Here is a 19,013-nt window from a genome sequence, read left to right as displayed (position 1 = left end):
ATTTGGTGTTTAATCTTAAGCATAATGTCCTGTGTAGACAGTTTCGCTCTGAAGCCTACCATCGTATGAGGAAAGAGCTCATTGTCTTCCATATAATTTGACAGGCCAGTTAGGATGACATGCTCTAATAACTTTCCTATGCAGGATGTCAGGGAAATAGGCCTAAGATTATCAAGATCTAGTTTCTTGCCTGGCTTGGGAATCATTACGATTGTTGCCGTTTTCCATTGCTTGGGTATCTTACCTTTTTCCCAACACTTGTTCATATATTCAGTGAGGGCTGGGATAAATTTGTCGTCCAAGTTTCTGAGCGTTTTATTCGTGATCCCATCGGGGCCCGGGGATGATGTTGTGCTCAGTTTAATTAGTTCCGATCGTACCTCGGCCTCTAATAAGGGTCGGTCTAGGGAATCATTTTCTTTACCTTTGTACGAGCTTAATTGTTCTTTGGTTGTATCCCCAATGTATCTCTGTCTGATTTCTTCAATCAGTTCTTCCTTCGCGCCTTTGTATTTACGGACAAGTCTAATAAAGTTTTGTTGTTGTGCTGCCTTGCTCGCTTCCGAGTCTATCAGACATCTTAACAGGTTCCATGTTTTAGAGAGACTTGTTTGTTTTTCCATCGCATCACACTTTTCCTCCAATTGTTGTCTGCATAGTTGCTCCGCGTACTTTTCAATATCTTTACTGAGGGTGGCTATCCTTTTTCTAAGGCGTTTGTTGTGTTTTTGTGTTTTCCACTGTTTTTCTAGGCTCTTTTTTGCCTCCCACATATGTATGAGCTTACTGTCTGTGCTTTCTAGGTCTTCTGTTTTTGGTATGGTCTTAGTTGCAATTCGAATATTTTGCTTAAGGTTCCCTAGCCATTCATCTAAGTCTTCGATGACATCGCATGCTTCCTTCTCTCTGATTTTTCTGAAGCTATCCCATTCAACCATCCCTAATTCTTTGCGTCCTCTTTTACGTGGACCTGCTTTAAACGTGGTCTCAATTATATAGTGGTCACTGCCCATATTTTCTTGTGTATTAAGCCAATAAGGTTCGATGATATTCTTAGTAAACGTGAGGTCAGGAGAACGTGTCTTTGGATACGCTGTTTCTAATCCTAGTTGGGAAAAGGGGGTCAGTTATTAACGTAAGGCCCTCCTGTTGGGCGTCGATCCAGAGATTTCTACCTTTGATGTTTTCTTTGTCATAACCCCATGCCGCATGCAACGCGTTGAAATCTCCTACTATAACCAATGCTTGCTTTTTAGTAATCCTGATCGTTTTTCTCAAAAGTGACCTAAATTTCGTTTTTTGTCTAGGGCGGCTATAGACATCTAATATAAATAGACTTTCACCACTCTTCTGCGATGGAACTAACTCAACAAGAACATGATTGACATCGCAGATTTCTGTATCATGTTCTATCACCGTGAGATTTCTTCGCACGAGGGTTGTTACGGACGTTTTTTCATCAGTGGTACCATAGGATTTGTAATTCGACAATTTAGCCATTCCTCCAGTTTCCTGTAAGGCGATGACGTCTGGTGCCTCCTTTCCGTTTAGGAACTGTTGTAAGTTACCCCATTTCCGGCGATACCCACGACAGTTCCACTGCCAAATTTTATACTGATTACGTCGTGCCATGTCTAGTCGTCCCCTCCGATTTAGATTACTTCAGTCGTAGTCGGCCGGTTGTAGGGTTTAGTACTGGTTTTAACCGGGCCTGCTCCTATAGACCTCAAATCTGTTTGCGTGTTCTCCACCAGCGTTAGTCGATTTTCTATGCTATCTATTCTATGTTTTATTTCTACGAGCTGCAGCTGCAATCCTGCGAATTATTGTTGCATTACCTTAATAAGTTCTCCGAGCATTTTTTCGACTTTCTTTTTCAGGCGTTTTGAGAGGTCTTTATTTTCTACAGGAGATATTTCCTCTGCTCTTCGTTTCGCTGCATGCACTCCTGACTCCTGTGCAGGCGCTGGAGTTAAAATTCGACTACACGATGCTAAGGAGCTACTTGACTCGCGCAGCTGATTTTGCCTAAGTTTAGCGTTCTCTTCCTTTAGTTGTTTTATTTCGTCCCTCTGTTTCGCGTTTTCACGGGTGAGTTGCTCTAGCATTTTCTTAATATGGTTTAGCTCTTGACCTAGGGTGCACCCTTCTGCCACAACCTCAGGCAAACTCCCAGACCGGAGAGACTCCCCTGATACCTCGCCCACCCAGCTCACCATTTGTTGACTGCCCCGACCGCCGCCAGGACCCTCGTGGGACTGTCCTTGAGGTGATGTCGTTGCCCTTGTCTTGGATTTGGCCCGTGACCTGGATCTGTGTTGACGAGTGGACCTTGATCTGGATGTGGATCTGGGTTCGTGTTGAGTCCCTTCTCTTTCCCTTTCGGCGAGTCCCGGGAAGGAGCTGGAACGATCTCTGCGTCGTCCACCTCTGTACTTGGTGGCGTTGCCATTTTCCTCCGTTGGATTTTCTTGTGAATACCCTTCCCTCCATGCCTGTGTTGCTCTAGTGTTCGACAAAATCTTCATTTCTCTTCGTTCATCGCCTTGTTGTTGTTCCTTTTCCCACCATCTTTTCTTCAAAAGGTACAGGGTCCTAAACCGTTTTTTGCATTTTTTGTCTTCTGTAAGATGACCTTTCCCGCAAAGGCTGCACCTAGGGACGCACTGGTGGTTTTCAGTTGGATTGAGCACCCCACAGTCACGGCATTTCTTGCTGTCAGGCTGTGGGCAGACATCCGCCCGATGTCCAATTCGACCACAAGTAGAGCATGTTTCATATTGCTTCTTGTATAGGAAGCACCTATATTCGGCACCACGGTAGTATACAAAATACGGCACAAACAACCCTTCGAAAACAATGACCACTGAGTCCGTTAGTCCCATACGTCGTGCATGTAGAATCGTCGGGTTCCTCTGATTGACCAAGCTTTTTCTATGTCTTCTTGATTATCATACTTCGGTATTCCGTGGATAACCCCTTTGGATGTGTTTTCGGGTGCTGTTACATAAGCGGCTGTAGCATAGCTCTTGTCATTGACCATAATTTCCTTGATGTTGCTGTATTCCTTCGCATTGGCCAGACTAGGTGTGCTCATGATGATGGTATTTTGTCGCATGTTGATTCTGAGAGTATCTTCCCCAGCGATGTCAGGCTGTACTTTTGCCGCTCGTAGAACACAGTCTCTTATGAGCGCTAGACTCTGTCGCGTCAAATCCAGACCTCCTCCTGGGCGTATTACAACCTTGTAATCGTCTTCTGGTAGTTGCGGTTCTTTTGGCACTGGCCGGCGATGCAAAAAATCCATCGGTCTCCGAGACGCCTCCATGGACACATTTCCCGCGTTCGTGGCTGGTTCCGCGTTTCTCTTGTCTTTGCCTTCTTGCGTCGTTCATGGGCCACAACCCATCCTTGAGTGTCGCTGTACTCTTCGGGAGACAGCGCCTCCCCCTCAATTTCCACAACATCCATTTCGCAGGCTTCGAACAAGCCGGGGGCCTGGCTTGTCGCCTAGTTGCCAGCGCGTCGATGGCACTGCGTCGGCACTGCGATGGCGTAGCTAGGGCGACACCGTTGTGGGAACTTAAAAGAAGTGTCACGGCTCAAAAAAAGTAGGCCCACCTGGTATATCCTGGCATCGGACGAATCGGGTGATCGTCTGGCGACAGCTGTGATGGTCTTCAATTTTGTAGTTGTCCTTATTCAGCTGCGAAAGTGAAAAACTGGCAGAGCCCATTTGAGAGGCGTCCGAGTGGCTTAGCCCCCTAGCGGCCCTTGCTACTACGCATGGAAAATAATATATACGTACAAAAGAGTGCAATGCACCACTGCAAAACACGTTTTTTGTTATTGGAACAACAAAAACAGCAGCAAAATATAACTATACTGGCTCTGCTACCTGCTCCACAAAAGAACAAAGTTCATCAATATTTGTAATATTAACAGCTCCACCTGGTAGCGCGTTCCAAGCGTTGACAGCGCGAGGAAAAAAGGAACGCATTGCTGGGGGCACTCAAGGGACGTGTACATTTATCCTGGTTCGTCCTACTAGAACGGGGGCCAGGCTGATGAATATAGTCGTCTGTACAGATTTTAAGGTGACCGTGAAAAAGAAGATACAAAAACTTTATGGAAGCAACATGACGCCGGCAAGACAGAGTTGCTAGGTGCTCTTGATGGCGCATGTGCGTTGCACTGTCGCGCCAAGAGTATTTTGAGTATATAAGCCTCAGGTCCCTGTTCTCCAATTTTTAATGTTTTTTGCGAAGGTAGTTAATAGATGACAACCAAGCGTCTGGTCAGTACAGGCGGCAAGAACAAAGCCAAAAAGTTCGTCTACATGGCATGGAAGTCCGTAGAAGCTGCAAACTCGATAAAAGATAAAGGCTCGCAGGTAGGCCCACAGTCAAAAACTTTATTCTCAGTAAAACACCCGCTCCATTGGAAATCCGTAAGAAGAGGAGCAGGTACTTGCCCCCCCCCCCACCCCCCTCATACTCGCCACGGGCTTGCTCGGCAGGGCTAGTATCCTGGGCCGTGTGCGCAAGACGTAATCCTCCACAGATGTAGCAGGGAGACCGAGCAAAGCAGTAGCAGCTATCTCGCATCATTCACCACCCGGAGAAGGGCTGGAGCAAATAATGAGCTTGAGCGTTTGTTCGGCAACCCGTCTGCGGAACACAGGTGATCAAGAGCAATTCACGGTGTACATGTGTGCAGCTGGCCAGGCGTTGCTGGTATGTAGACGAAGCAGCAGCCACCACTCGCGTCTCTCGAGGCCAGTCTCCGATTAGGTTGGCGGTGGATTACCGCTTGCCACCAGCTAGTCAGGGTGAGCCGTTGGTAGGAGCTGCCACAGGCGCTGTCTGCAAAGCAAGAGGGGACGTTGGTAAAAAATGAGAACTAGCAAAATGTAAGCGACAGCAGTGGAAAGTTCAAATTTTAACGTTAAAAAATCAATCGTGGAGGAGCCGGGGTTCGAACCCGGGACTTCTCGCATGCAAAGCGAGCGCTCTACCACTGAGCTACACCCCCCTTTTTTTTTCTTTATTGCTTTGCATATCATGATTGTTCACATTTTGCATATTTACATATTGGTTCAAATTCAAATGCGACACAAAATACACCCACAGAATCATTGAGGTACCGTCAGCTCTTGGCTGACTGTTAATCAATACTTCGGCATTCGTAACAATCGCTCAATGCACCCAATCCAGTCTGGCACATCCTCTTGGCTTTTCAGCATTTCAAGAAAATGGCACACAGATTTACAAAAATATTCGCGCACAGCTAGCACTTCTACATCCGCGTTTTCAAAGGCACATCGGGTTTTCCATATACTGTGCAGGCCCAGAAGCATGATGAGATCATAAGGTACACCTGCCTCATTTTTAACCGAAAGAAAACGGATGCCATGTGGACTTAACGGTAATTCTTTTTTCAAGGTTCTTTGCAGTATGTCCCAGAAAAAGACCCCGCTCCAGCAATCTATAAACACGTGTTCAATTGTTTCCGGTTTTTTACACAAGTGGCAATTTGTGCTCCATGGCACGAATATTCCCTTATCCTGCAACCACGTTTTAACTGGTAAGGTACCAGTATGTAATTTAAAGAAAAAAGTTTTGACCCCTGGCACTACAAGCATTCTTTTAACACGTTTCAGAACATCCTGTCCTGGGCCTGCACAATATAGCTGACGGTACAATGGAACAGGCAGTAAAACATCGACAAGGTCTCTATACAATTTTTTGCGTGGTACTTCAGCCAGATACTCTAACGAAAATCTCACTGACAAAAAGCGGAAAGACAAAACAACTTCTTTTAAATACCCTTGTATTGGTCCTTGCATATTTGATGATGATACGAGAAATCCCGGCAGCACTCTAGATAACCTTAGTTGTATAACAGTTCTCAAAAAGGGGCCATCCACATCACGCAGAAAAACGAAACGATTGACCAGTTGTCTTATGTACAAATGAACTAACCCGAGCCCGCCATCTCTAACTTTTCTGAACAGGTTTGTGCGGCTTGATCTTTCCCATACAGAGCTCCATATGAAAATTGCAAATACTCTGTGTATTTTCTGCACACTTATTCTGCTGCAGTGCAAAACTTGCATTACGTACCACAGCTTGCTCACCAGAAACAAGTTGCACGTTGTGGCCCGTGCGAATATCGAAATACCCCAACCTTTCCATTTTTCTACATCCTTGCGCAATGCCTCTGTTTCTTTTTTCCAATACGGTTCACTGTCCTGATAGAACTCAAGCGGCACTCCTAAATACTTCACTGGTGTTTCCTGCCATTTAATGTTTAGAAATACTCTTGGCTTGACGTCCCATTCCCCATGCCAAAAGCCAAGGCACTTATCCCAGTTCACGGCACTACCACTCGCCTGGCAAAAGGTTTTCACGGCATTTACAGCATGCATTATACTCTCATAATTTGTACAGAAAACTGCAATGTCGTCTGCGTATGCAAGGAGGCTAACCTCAGCTTCATGCAATTTAAATCCGCTTATTGCAGGGTTATTAATTACACTTAAACAGAAAGGTTCAATAAAAATAGCAAAAAGCAGGGGCGATAGTGGACACCCCTGTCTCACTGACCGCAGCACAGGTATACGCTCACCCGCAGTTTTATTTATTACCAATCTCGTCGTGCATCCAGTGTAAGCCATGCGCACTCCTTCGCTAATCAAACTCCCTACGTTAATGTGCTCAAGTAATGAAAGGAGCACGTCGTGCGGCACGCGATCAAATGCCTTTTCGAGGTCAATTTGAAGCATGGCAACATTGAGATGCATAGCGTCACAACTTTCTAGGATTGATCGTGCTATGTTTATGTTGGTCATTATTTTCCTTCCCTTTATGCCACAAGTTTGGTGGGGCCCAATCAGTTTTGTCATAACTGTCTGGAGTCTTCTGGCCAATATTTTCATCAATATTTTATAGTCAACATTAGTTAGGCTAATTGGTCTATACGCAGTAACACTTCTTAACTTCACGGGATCTTCTGTTTTTGGTATTAAGACTGTGTGGGCTGACAAAAACGATGGTGGAAGTTGTTTGCACTTAAAAGCCACGTTAAATACCTCCCTCAAAATAGGTGAAACTACGTGTTTGAATTCCTTGTACACTGCAGCACTAAGGCCATCTGGTCCTGGAGACTTACCATTGTTTAACTTATCAATTGCTTTTTCAACTTCTCGCTCTGTTATAGGCAATTCTAAAATTTCCTTTCTTTCATCATCAAGTCTTGGCATTAATGAAATGAAATCGCTATTAAAACGTTCTACGTGTACACTGGTTGGTGTGAATAACTCTTTGTAATATTCGAAAAAAGCACCGGATATTGCTTCTTTCGTATGGCACCTTGTTCCTTTATATTCTATTTCTCTTATTTCATTTTTACAGGCATGTCTCTTCTCAGCTCCAAGAGCTCGTTTTGTTGGCATTTCTCCCGCTACCAAGTTTTCTGCTCGAGCTCGAATCAATGCTCCACAAAAACGTTCTTGGTTTATCAACTCTAGCTTCTGTTTAGTTATGTTTATCTCCTCTGAAAATGTTCAGGCCTGAGTACATTCATCCGCTACTAACTGTTGCAAGTTTTCACGCAAGCGCACTTCAAGTTCTTTTTCAGCATGTCTCAGGATACTGGCTCTCTCAAGTGCTTTCAGTTTAATGGTCTGTTTAAATGTTTCCCACTTATGTCCCCAGGATTCAAGTGTTCTATTTAGTAAGTCTTCTATGCCCTCTAGAAAAATGCGATTAAACTCTTCATCCTTTAGTAGCTTTACATTAAATTTCCAGAGGTCCCAAGAAAAATGTTTGTTATTCTTTGTATGTTTACCCATTGAGAATGAAACCAAACAATGATCACTAAACGTAACAGGTGTAACTCTGTAATCATGGCACGAAGGAATGATTTCGGAAGACACGTATACTCTGTCAAGTCAAGCATGGCTTGAACGCTGAAAGTGGGTAAACATAACCGCTTTTCCACTGCAAAGACATTCACCCACGTCCTCTAGCTGAGCTTTCGCCACCATATCGGTTAGAACGGCAGTGCTTAAATCTTTGTATGGCCTGGAACTTGATTTATCTATACTCGAACAAACACAGTTGAAATCCCCCGCCAAAATTAGTTTACGTTCACATTCTAAATACACCTCAAGTTTTTCAAAAAACTCCTTCCGCTCTTGACTCACAGTGGGTGCGTACACACAGATTACTCTCCATTTTTCTTTTGGTAGGGATAAATCACGTATAATAAAACGACCCGCCTCGCAGGTAGTTACAGACTCCACTTTCGCATTAAGGCTCTGCCGAATTAACAAGAGGCAACCTGCCGACGCACCTACTGCGTGACAAACGCACACATCAAACCGTCTCGTGAAAGGCTGCACCATTCGCTCAGCGTGCTCTTCACTCTCTACTTTAGTTTCCTGTACAGCGACGATGTCTAGATCTTGTTCTATAATCAGGCGGTAAAGCTGGTTTTGCCGCCGTTTGGCAGAAAGCCCACGTACATTTAGCGTCGCCAATCTAATCGTCGCCATCGTGATGAGAGAAAGCCGAGCGAAAGACGCTTACCTTACCAACACCTAAACCTCTGTGCGGCCGACGCTCAAGGTGTCGTCCCGTCGCCGCCGCGTGAAAGCGACGACGAACGCAGGCGGCCAGCACCCCGAGACTTTTTGGAGCCAGCCACTCGCCACTGCCCTTGATCTTCCTGGGCCAGACGCTGCTGGGACGCCGCGTCTCCCTCATTCAGGCGTCGCTTTACTGGCGTAGCTTCAGCTGTATCCATGTCCGAAGTAGCGTCGGACCCGATGACTGGTTCAGCCTTGTGCTGGGTCTCGCTTTGAGTCGAAAGCCGTTGCGTTGGAGTGCCCGTAACCGTATTTTCATCGGCGTCTTCCTTAGGTGTCTCCATCTTTCTCTCGCTGGTCGCCACTGCTTGAGACGCCTCCGCTCCTGCCTTCGACGCCGCGGCCCTCTCTGCTTCCTCTTCATCCATGAGCAATTCACTGTGGTCGGCATTTGTTGCTCGACTTGCTGCACTGGCATAAGAACGGGTACAGTCCGCCTGCTCATGCCCAAAAGCGCGACAACCAGCGCACCTGGGCACCCTGCAGTCGCGACGAATGTGTCCCGTGTTCCGGCAACGCAGGCAAAGCGGCGCTCTTCCTGGCACGACCACCAGTGCCATGCCGCTCCCGAGACGCATCTGGTGGGGTATGCGATCCGTAGTAACGCCTTCTTTAAGTAATATTCGAACGAATCTTGTGGTTGACTCAACTTCTTCGAAGTCTTCGTCTCTCCACTTGTCGCTGATGACTTCTTTTACTTCACCGTACTCCCGGAAAGCACGTCGTACAGTCTCTGCGTTGACGTCAAAGGCTACCCAATGCAACTTGAGACGCACCTCTTGCCTTTCTGGGTCGACGACGACGCAAGGCTGGTCTTTCACGGAGAGTAGGCCAGCGTCCAGAAGTTTCTTCTTGGCTTCATCTGTCTTCATTTCAAGAAGCCAGACGTGCGACATCTGATACGCTCCTATGCCGCTTACCTCTTTAATGATGCCTTGTTCCTTGAGCGGCTTTCGAAAGTCATTTATCCCGTACGGACGCGCTGCGATATCGCAGTGCAGAACCAACGTGCGTCTGAGTCCTTCTCCTGTGGGCAGTGGTGGCAGAATTAAACGGTAGTCCTTGGGAAGCGTTGTGCACGAGAAACCGCGGCCAGCGTCGGCCGCTGTAACAGCTCTTGAAGAGCCTGCCATCCTGCGTCCGCACGCGTCGGTGACCAGAAGCAGAATGACTGAGCTACACCCCCGCGGCTGTCCGAAACTACGTACCTTTCTGTTAATAAATGATGATGATGATGATGATGATCCTTCACACTCTGGCGCACACCCACAAAGGGGGATCGGCCAAGAACCGGGCGGCAGGATCTTAACTAAAAGGCTAATGGTTTTTCAAAGAAACGTAATTTTGGGCTGAAAAAAAATATAGAAAGAAAAGACGAAAATCGAAAAAGGAGTATATCTGAGCAGGGAACGATGCAGGCCATCAGATGCGATTTGAGACAGAGGTAATGGTGGGTCTAAAATGATATATATATATATATATATATATATATATATATATATATATATATATATATATATATAGGCAGATTAACATGGCAATCGCTTTGTTTCAATTATGTATTCAAATACCGCAGAGCAGACGTCCCTGTGGCTATAACCGAATTTAATGCTGCCAAACGACAAAATTACTGCCACATTTAATTCTAATCCCAATTTTTCAAGTGGAGCTACCAGGTATCTTTTCCGCTGATGAGAATACCGGCGACAGAACAAAAAGAAGTGATCAATCGTTTCCATTTCTTCGCAAGTCTGACATAAAGGTGACGCCTTTAGACCAACTTTATGCAAATAATAATTCAGTTGAGGAATTCTGCAACGCAATCTTGTAAAAGTAACTTCCAAGTGCCGTGTTGCACACCACTGTCTATTCCAGCGGCATCTTAGATGTGCGAAATCTCGATATTTATCCAATAAGTAGCAGTCGTATTCACGCAAACAGAGGTTTCTAAACCTTATTGCTGTCGCGTAAGCTGTATCAGGCAAAACCGGGATAATGGGACCGTTAAGAGATACTGTGGCTAGTGCATCCGCCATCTCATTGAGATATATGCCACGATGACCTGGTACCCATAAGAGCTGCAGTTTTTTCACGTTTGTCGGTATGAGTTGTCGAAACATGTGCATAAGTGTTAAGTTGGCTCCTGAAGACAGAGCAGCACATACTGAAAAAGAATCTGTAATTACGACTGCTTCCGACTCGCCCAAAGGAAGTTTCCGTAGTGCCAGTACAATAGCAAATAATTCTGCCATGAATATTGGTGTGTAATCTGGGAGTCTAACCGAAAAGGACCAGTCAAGGGAACGTGAGAAGATACCTGCCCCAGCCTTTTCATTTGATACGGATGCATCGGTCGCAATTATGTTGTTCAAGTTCACATGCGCCAAGTAATCCTGCAGCCGATCATTTAAATATTGAAATGGCATTTGCTTTGCGTTAGAGGGATAAATATTCTCAAATTCTATCTTAAGATCTAAGTTAACGTCTCTTGTTGTGAAAATATGTTTGATTTTGACGTCTTTATTTCTTTTTCCTCTTCCTTTCTTATACCGAAGAAAATGTCTGTAATGTTAACTCTTTAATTTCGTAGTTACCGGCACAATGACGCTCTTCAATGTAGTGTAGCTCAGAGCTAAAGCGGTAGGTTAGGATGTGAGAAGTCCAGGGTTGAAGCCCCGGCAGCTGCAAAAGAAAGTTCTTTTCCTTTTTATTCGTTGAATTATTTGCGAGAATGATGATGCGAGAGTAAGCAGCTGACGGTTTGCATATCTCAAACAATAAAGTTTTATTCATTCCTGAAAATATTTATCTTAAAAATGCCACAATCTATTCGGAGCCTAATAGATTTTATTACATCAGTTTAGCCGTCTCAAATTGTTATATTAAAGTGACGGGGGCCCCAGTAATGGGTCGTGACCAGTTTATGTGTGCGACATTTGAGCGACCGAATTTGTTTGAATATAGTCAAAGTGCCAGCACCACGTTGTTAGTGTACACGTCTATTGGTCAGGCACTTTGTGGCACAGTATTTCACTGAACTTTACTGTTTGCGTTTTCTTCTATGTTTTTTTCTCGTACATGCATACTAGTACCGAGAAAAGAAGAAAGGAATGATGAAGAGCACCATGTTATCTTAAACTTGAAAAAAGCTACTAAACGTTAAAAAAAGAAAAGCATAGGGCTACTAACAACTGACGCTTATTTAAGAAAAATCACGGCATAATCACGGAGTGAATGACGACGAGTGGGACGAAACATCCGTCCATGCTTCTGTTCATTCCTCCATGTGTCCGTCTGTCCGTCCATCTGTGCTTTCATTCGTTCTTGCTGCTGCCCGTGCGTCCGTTCGTGGGTACTTCCATGCGTTCGTTCGTGCGTCCATGTGTCTGTTCATCCACGTGTCAATCCGTCCATCCGTACCTCCCACCATGCGTTCATCCCTCCATGCGTCCATCCATGCGTCTGTCTGTCTGTCTGTCTGTCTGTCTGTCTGTCTGTCTGTCTGTCTGTCATTCACACTAGCCTAGCGCCACCTGCTAAGTGAGTCCTACAACTGGGTGGTTACGAACCGCTCACAGGCATGCATGGAGACACCAACGGCTTTCAGAGCTTTGTTGCTAAAAAAGTTCACAGATCAGTGGGTAATCCACGATATCCGAAGCACGAATGAGGAAGGTATATACATCACTTTAAAATGAGCTCAGCGTTACGAGGTGGATGTAAATTATGCCGTCAATGACTTCCATGGCATTATTAACATGTTTGCACCTGGCATTTGTGTTTGTCATCCATTCACATCGCATAATATCAAATTTGGTAAATGTGAAGCCAGCTAAACGGCAACGAATGCGCTATGAGCATAGCATGTAGTCATGTTTCACTTCACACGCATATCATAATTACCATGTTTGGACGTGTCGTTCACCTTCGTCGTTCGTTCGCGCCACGTAATACCAAATTTCGTATATCTGAAGCTAGCAAAACGGCCTCAAGCGCGCTATGAGCGTAGCATGTAGCCATGTTTTACATCACACGCATGTCATGATTTTCATGTTTGGAAGTGTCATTTACCTTTGTTGTCTGTTCGTGTGATGTAATGCCAAGTTTGTTACTGTGCATCATGAGCGTGGCATGAAGTTCTTACATGGCACGCATGCCCTTTTTATCTTGTTCGCGCCAGCACCGGCCGCCTAGATCGGACACGCGCGGTGGTATTCCTCCGGCCGTACCATTCAGCATGCGCGCCATTAAAAAAAGTGTAATTGAATAGGTTCTGCCACAAGCCGCGATGCGGCGCCCTTCTTCTACTCCCTTGCAGACGACGCCAACTGCGCTCGACCGTAAACATGCTTGGAAAAATTCACCTTAGACGTCGTTCACGTGGTTACTGGAATAAAGGAACGCCAATATGTGTTGTTAATTGGGCTTGACACAGTGAGTGTGGTTCTCTGTAGAATGGAATGACTGAGACAAAGCCAAGAAGCGTGAGGCGACTTCGTGTGGCGCAGCTTGTTCGCGAATTTCGCTTCGATACTTGGACATGCCCCGCTTTTCATTTTTTGTTTTCGCGATCGTTTCTCTCACTGTCACCTGAATCCGTGCGCGTCGATTTAGGCGTCCTTGTTCTCTTAAAAGGAATGCATTTTGTCGTTGTCAACCCTGCTTATATAGCTGTGTTACGCAGTCTAGCTCTGTCGTCACAGCATCACATTGCTGGAAAACTAAACCGCAGTGCTGGTAATGCTACAGTCGTTTTCATTTACTCGATGATCAGCGAAATTTTAATGTTGCCACGACACTTGGCATTTCTAAGCTCCCACGGTACGACAGTGTTGCGTATTGGACATCCTTAACTAAGCGCACACCACATGTAGGCGAATGTGATCGTGAAAATGATAGGTGATGCTAGTGGCCGGCGAATTATATATAGGGCTCCAGGAATCGGTCACCACATTACCAAAGTACTTTTTTTCGCCTAGGCGAATCTTGTCGTTTAAGAGAGCGACATCGTTAAACAGCTTGTTTCGCAGAAATAATGTCGTCAGCGTCTGTGTGTGAGCGAAAAGATGGCAGCATATTCACGGAGTGAATGATGGAGAGTGGGGCGAAGCATGCGTCCATCCATTCGTTCTTGCTTCCGTCCGTCTGTGTGACCATCCGCGCGTCCATTCGCCATTCGTGCGTGCGTCTGTTCGTGCGTCCGCAGGTCAATGTGTGCGTCCGTCCATGCGTCCATCCGTCGGTGCAGCCATTCGTTAGTCCGTCCATGCATCTGTCTGTGTGTCCGTTCGTCAATCTATTCAACACTCTAAGTACCACCATCTGGCATCTTTTCATCATATGGATGGATGGATGGATGGATGTGGATGTACCCTTTAGATCGGGCGGCAGCTAACGCCACCTAGCCGTAATACTTAGTGAACTAACCATTACATTTATCTTTTTTTCCCTTTAAATAATGAAGTTGAGGATTCGTACTTCGCAGTGAAGGGTTTAATTTTCACTCGTGCCTTGACTTTAGCCTCCAATCCGATAACCTCCTTCTAGTTAAGTCTACCCGCTTAAAGTCTATTTTGCCCTCGCTGTCCCTAAATCCCAGTGCTTTGCACCCGCATATGCACCGCCATCCAGCGGACATTCCAATGACTAAACGAGAGGTGGCACATGCACACGTTCTTACGGCTTGCGCTTCATGTCTACTTCTCACTTTTAACCACCTCGAGTTCATGGTATATACTAGTTCACTGTATTCATGGCAATGCGGCCCAACGCTCGCCAAACCTTTCTAAAACCAAGGATTGTATGCACAGTGAGTATAACGTAGCAACCCTTTCTTGTCAGATAGTGCTCAATGTAGATTCCAAAGGCTGCTAAGGAGGAATGAGAGACAGGAGAATTCGGCTTTTGGAGAAAACGCACGCTGCGAATTTTTCATTGTTCAGCAACGCACAAAAGAAATCTCTAACCGGCACCACCTTGGAGGTCAAAATGTAAGACTGGTTACACACTACAACTGCTACTACGATTATGAGGAACGAACGGGTGCCGCTATAAGGAGCTTCGCCCCTAAAATGTTGCCTTGGCCATGAGCGAAAATTCGACGTAGATTGCAATGAAGATGTTGTTTGCACTTCGGCCTTCACGGTAAAGTGTGGGTCTTCACGGAGAAGTGAGGGTTCGTGCTAGTGATTGGGGAGGCGATTGTGTGTGTGTTCTGTGCATGAGTGCGCATGTGTTTTTGCGCGTGTGTGTGCGCGCGAATTTTTGTGTGGAGCCTAGTGCGCGCATGCCATGTGTGCATGTGTGCTCTCAAGTTCGTGTACGTGAGCGTACGCTCAGCAGTCTGTGTGTGCGCGCTTGTTTGTGTGGGTAAGTGCACGCGCTGGCGCGGGTGTTCTTTTAAGCGTGCGAATTAGTGCCTGTGTGTGCTCTTTCGTGAGTGAGTGTGTGTGAATGTGTATGAATGTGAGTGCGCTCGTCTATCTGTGTGCTTGTGTGTCCATTTGCGTATGTTTTTGTGCGCGTTCTTGTGTCACTGCGTGTTTACACGCGTGAAAAAAAGCCTGCCTTTCACGCGTACCTGAAACGCTAAGCATCGTCTGTGTCTAAGCAAATTAACGCTGGTTGCGCACAGCCATCCTTTTCCATGCAGTTACGAAACGCGTGCCAAACCAGACTGTTTCGCGTAGGAGCACGTTTGTGGAAAGCTCCGCTCCCGTAGCTTTCCCTTCATTGCCAAAAAAGTTGTTAGCGAGTAAAGTAGGTATGCTTGCGCATTGAAGGCTTCGGTACTCCAAGGTATCTCAGCCAACCTCCACGATGCAGATCAGCTATCCTTCGGATCGTCTCACTCTTCTGGAAGCGGTCAAAAAAATTTTAATAAATCAATCGGGTGACTTCGCTCTCCTGTGAATGTTCTATATTTCACGTGCTGCACAGGAGGGCATTACACTATTTTTGAAAACTGGCTCACGGATGTGTTTTCTTCAGTCATTATCATGGCGACAGCCACTGTGGCTTGAAGAAAAAGAAATAATATAGCACCAGCTGCCATCAATTCTTCTATTTGTTTTATTTGAGGCGGTTGGGGGCGAGGAAAGATAAGGTTTACAGCAAACCAGCAGTCTGCGGTTTCTATAAAGCGACATCTTCAAGCACCGTAAACCATCGCACATAGACAGCATAGGAAAGGAGGGGTAGTAGGTGCGCGCCACCATGCGGCGAACGAAGCGATTACGCCCACTTTTGCCTCCTCCGTCCGAATGAAACGGCCGGAGGAACACTACCGCGCGCACACGATCCAGGTGGCCGTGGTACCAGTCATATATACTTTCGTCATTCATTCACATTACGTAACACCGAATTTGGTATACGTGAAGCTAGCGAAACGGTCGTGAGCGCACTATGAACGTAGCATTTATTCATGTTTTTAATAACACGCATGTCTTGATTCTCATTTTTGGACCAGTCATACACCTCCATCATCTATTACTGTCACGTAATACCAAATTTGGTACATAAAGGTAGCGAAACGACCGCGAGTGTACAATGACCGTGCTGTGTAGTCACGACTTACATGACATGCATGCCATGATTTCTACGTTAGGGCTTGTCACATATATTCGCCATGTAGTCATCTCATACCATAACAGTTTCGCAATGTCATGTGAACAAAACCACCACAAGAACAGGAAGACCATAGCATTTAAATTATGACATTCATGATATACACTTCATGTATTTTACTTTATGCCTAGTCACTTATGCTCATCATTTAGTCATGTCATCCCATACCAATTATGCTATAGATCTAATTATCGAAACAGCCAGAAGGGAGAGCTAAAAGTCGCAGGCAGTCAAATACATGAACATACATACATACATACATACATACATACATACATACATACATACATACATACATACATACATACATACATACATACATACATACATACTACAGACAGACAGATAGACAGATAGGTAGATAAATACATACATAGATAGATCGAGAGATAGATAGATAGATAGATATGGCCAAAGTCTCCGAAGTTCGCGAAGAAATGTTTCGTATTTAAAGTGATTCCCAAGTCCGTGCAGAGCATGCACTGCAAGCTATGTCATCTCTGCAAGTCGCCAATATGCATGAAAATCACAATCTTTCCCGGTCAAAAACACAGACGTTGCGCTTCCACATTTTCCCGGATCCGTTTTGATGAGCTTTAGATCGGACAATCTGTCTGACTTATTAACACCTGCTTGCAGGATTATGCGAATCTTGTGCTTCCTGGCAAATAGTGGTAACCTTTCTCTACATTGCAAGCTGTGCAATTGTACAACCCTGTCTCGAAATGTATGTGAGAGAGCTCATACAGGCTTGTGCCAAATGGAAACATGGTGCAGAATATGACAGCCACCGAGTGTTTTTCGGTGACGGTAAAAGCTCTCGCAAAGCATTTAAGATGCGCAGCATGTCAGCGAAGTGTGTGTTTAGAAAGAGTGTTCGACGATTCCGAGTACTTCTTACTCAACTATTGGATGGAATGAGATAACATAAGCAAACGTAGAGTCCTGTTTAGAAAATTGTTTTGTCACAGACGTCAATAACATTTCAACAGAACATTTTATTTTTAGAAAATGTGGGACATGGACCAGCTTCACGAGAAACTATCAACATTGGAAGACACGACGTGCACGAACGCAGCTTACCGTATCACCGGCTTCGGTCGGCGGCGTCGGGACGCTAAACCGTGCGGAGCGCGGCAACTGGTGTGTGTGCGTCGACTGGCTCACAACCATTCGACCGACTTTCTCGGACATTTTCTGACCGAGTTAGAAGTCAATGGTGAGTGCCATTTAAGCTCCCTTTCGGACTATACGCCTTGCGCAGAGGAAAACGGAAGTCAGCCCATTTCCGTGTTTCTACTGAGCATGTATGCATAAGGACGCCTAGAAATTCTTCGTCTACATGGACGTCGACTAGGACTCTCCCGGCGCATCTCTGGTGTCGGAGAATCAACCGAACGATGCAAGTAGCGTCTCGTCAAATGAGGAACCGAGTAACGACGTGCGAGCACCCAGCGCCGCGTCTCTCGATAACAAGAACGATGACGACGCGGGTATGGCTCTTACTTGGACAGGGGACGACTGGCACACCGTCCTTTCACGCAGAAGAAAAAAGAGCTATAAAAAAGCCAGAAAGATTCTGAAAAGGCACTAGAGAAGAAAAAATTGCCCGCAGCTTCTCTCGGGGGAACACTGAGGAGGATGCGGAGCATATAAATGGTTAACGGGGTGTTAAAGTGCGACTTACTTGGGTCGATGGCTGAATTGGTTAACGTGGTTGTGAAATGGGGTGTTAAATTGCGACTTACTTGGGTCGATGGCTGAATTGGTTAACGTGGTTGTAGGAGGGGGTGTTAAATGAGTGAACACGTACACACGTATGCGAAAAGGCGGCGCTGGTCGAAGGGATGTCGGTCATTGTGTTTGTGGATTCGTTGGAATTCATTTCACCGCGACCTTGGACGTCGACGCGCCGTACAAACCAACCGACGAGCGGCAACTGAGCGAGCGAGCGCCGACCTTGAGTATATATACAGCGCGACGGCGCATGCACTGTCAGCTGTTGAATGTTCTCGAAGCGCGACGGCGCATGCGCGTCCACTGGAGAATCAGGAGAATTGTAGATGTCGAACGCGGTGTGTAGAGGAGGAAGGGTGCACAGATGGTGGAAGAGGGAAGCGCACGCGGTGTGTAGAGGAGGAAGGGATGCACAGATGGTGGAAGAAGGAGGAGGAAGCTTGCGGACGGCGCCGCACTACAAGCCTCGAGTATTAGATGCTCCGCATCTAAAACGAAAAGTCGGCAGGCCATCCACCTGTCGACGCAGCACGAGACAGCCAAGTCAAGCGGGATTTCCAGTGCTGAAAACGACGAGGACCGACGCCCCTTCTAAAGGATTACATAAAGGTTATTATCCTGAGATCGCACAAGGGCCTCACAGCGAAAAATCTATTTGGATCAGAGCTCTCTATGGCAGTGATAGAGGCCTGCCGAAACAGCTTTGGAGGAGTTTTTGCTGCGGGTACACCCCGGATCGAACATTATAATATTGTCTAAGCCACATGAACAAGTGGCGGGCAGGCTGAGAGAGATCAACCAATTGAAAATCAGAACACGGATTCACCCCTTCAATGCGTACGTGGCCGACCCAGACGACGTGCTGCGAGGCATCGTTCACGCACTACCACCCGGAACCACTCAGGCTGACCTGATGGCAAACCTATGAATACGGAAACAAGGGGTGAAGATAGAGAGAGCCAGGATGCTGGGCTCTTCGAAGTCAGCAATAATAACT

The 19,013-nt window shown here is 46.0% G+C and overlaps 1 non-coding gene across 1 annotated transcript; it reads right to left on the bottom strand.

Moving 5' to 3' along the window:
- Positions 1 to 4,962: 4,962 nt before the first annotated feature.
- Positions 4,963 to 5,034, bottom strand: TRNAA-UGC (transfer RNA alanine (anticodon UGC)). Its single transcript has one exon. It is a non-coding gene; the product is annotated as a tRNA-Ala (tRNA).
- Between the last annotated feature and the right edge of the window lie 13,979 nt (positions 5,035 to 19,013).

Source organism: Rhipicephalus microplus, chromosome 3 (assembly GCF_043290135.1).
Source record: "Rhipicephalus microplus isolate Deutch F79 chromosome 3, USDA_Rmic, whole genome shotgun sequence".
Lineage (NCBI taxonomy): Eukaryota > Metazoa > Arthropoda > Arachnida > Ixodida > Ixodidae > Rhipicephalus > Rhipicephalus microplus.
Note: the sequence above shows the minus strand (reverse complement) of the source record. Positions and strands in the feature narration are given on the sequence as shown.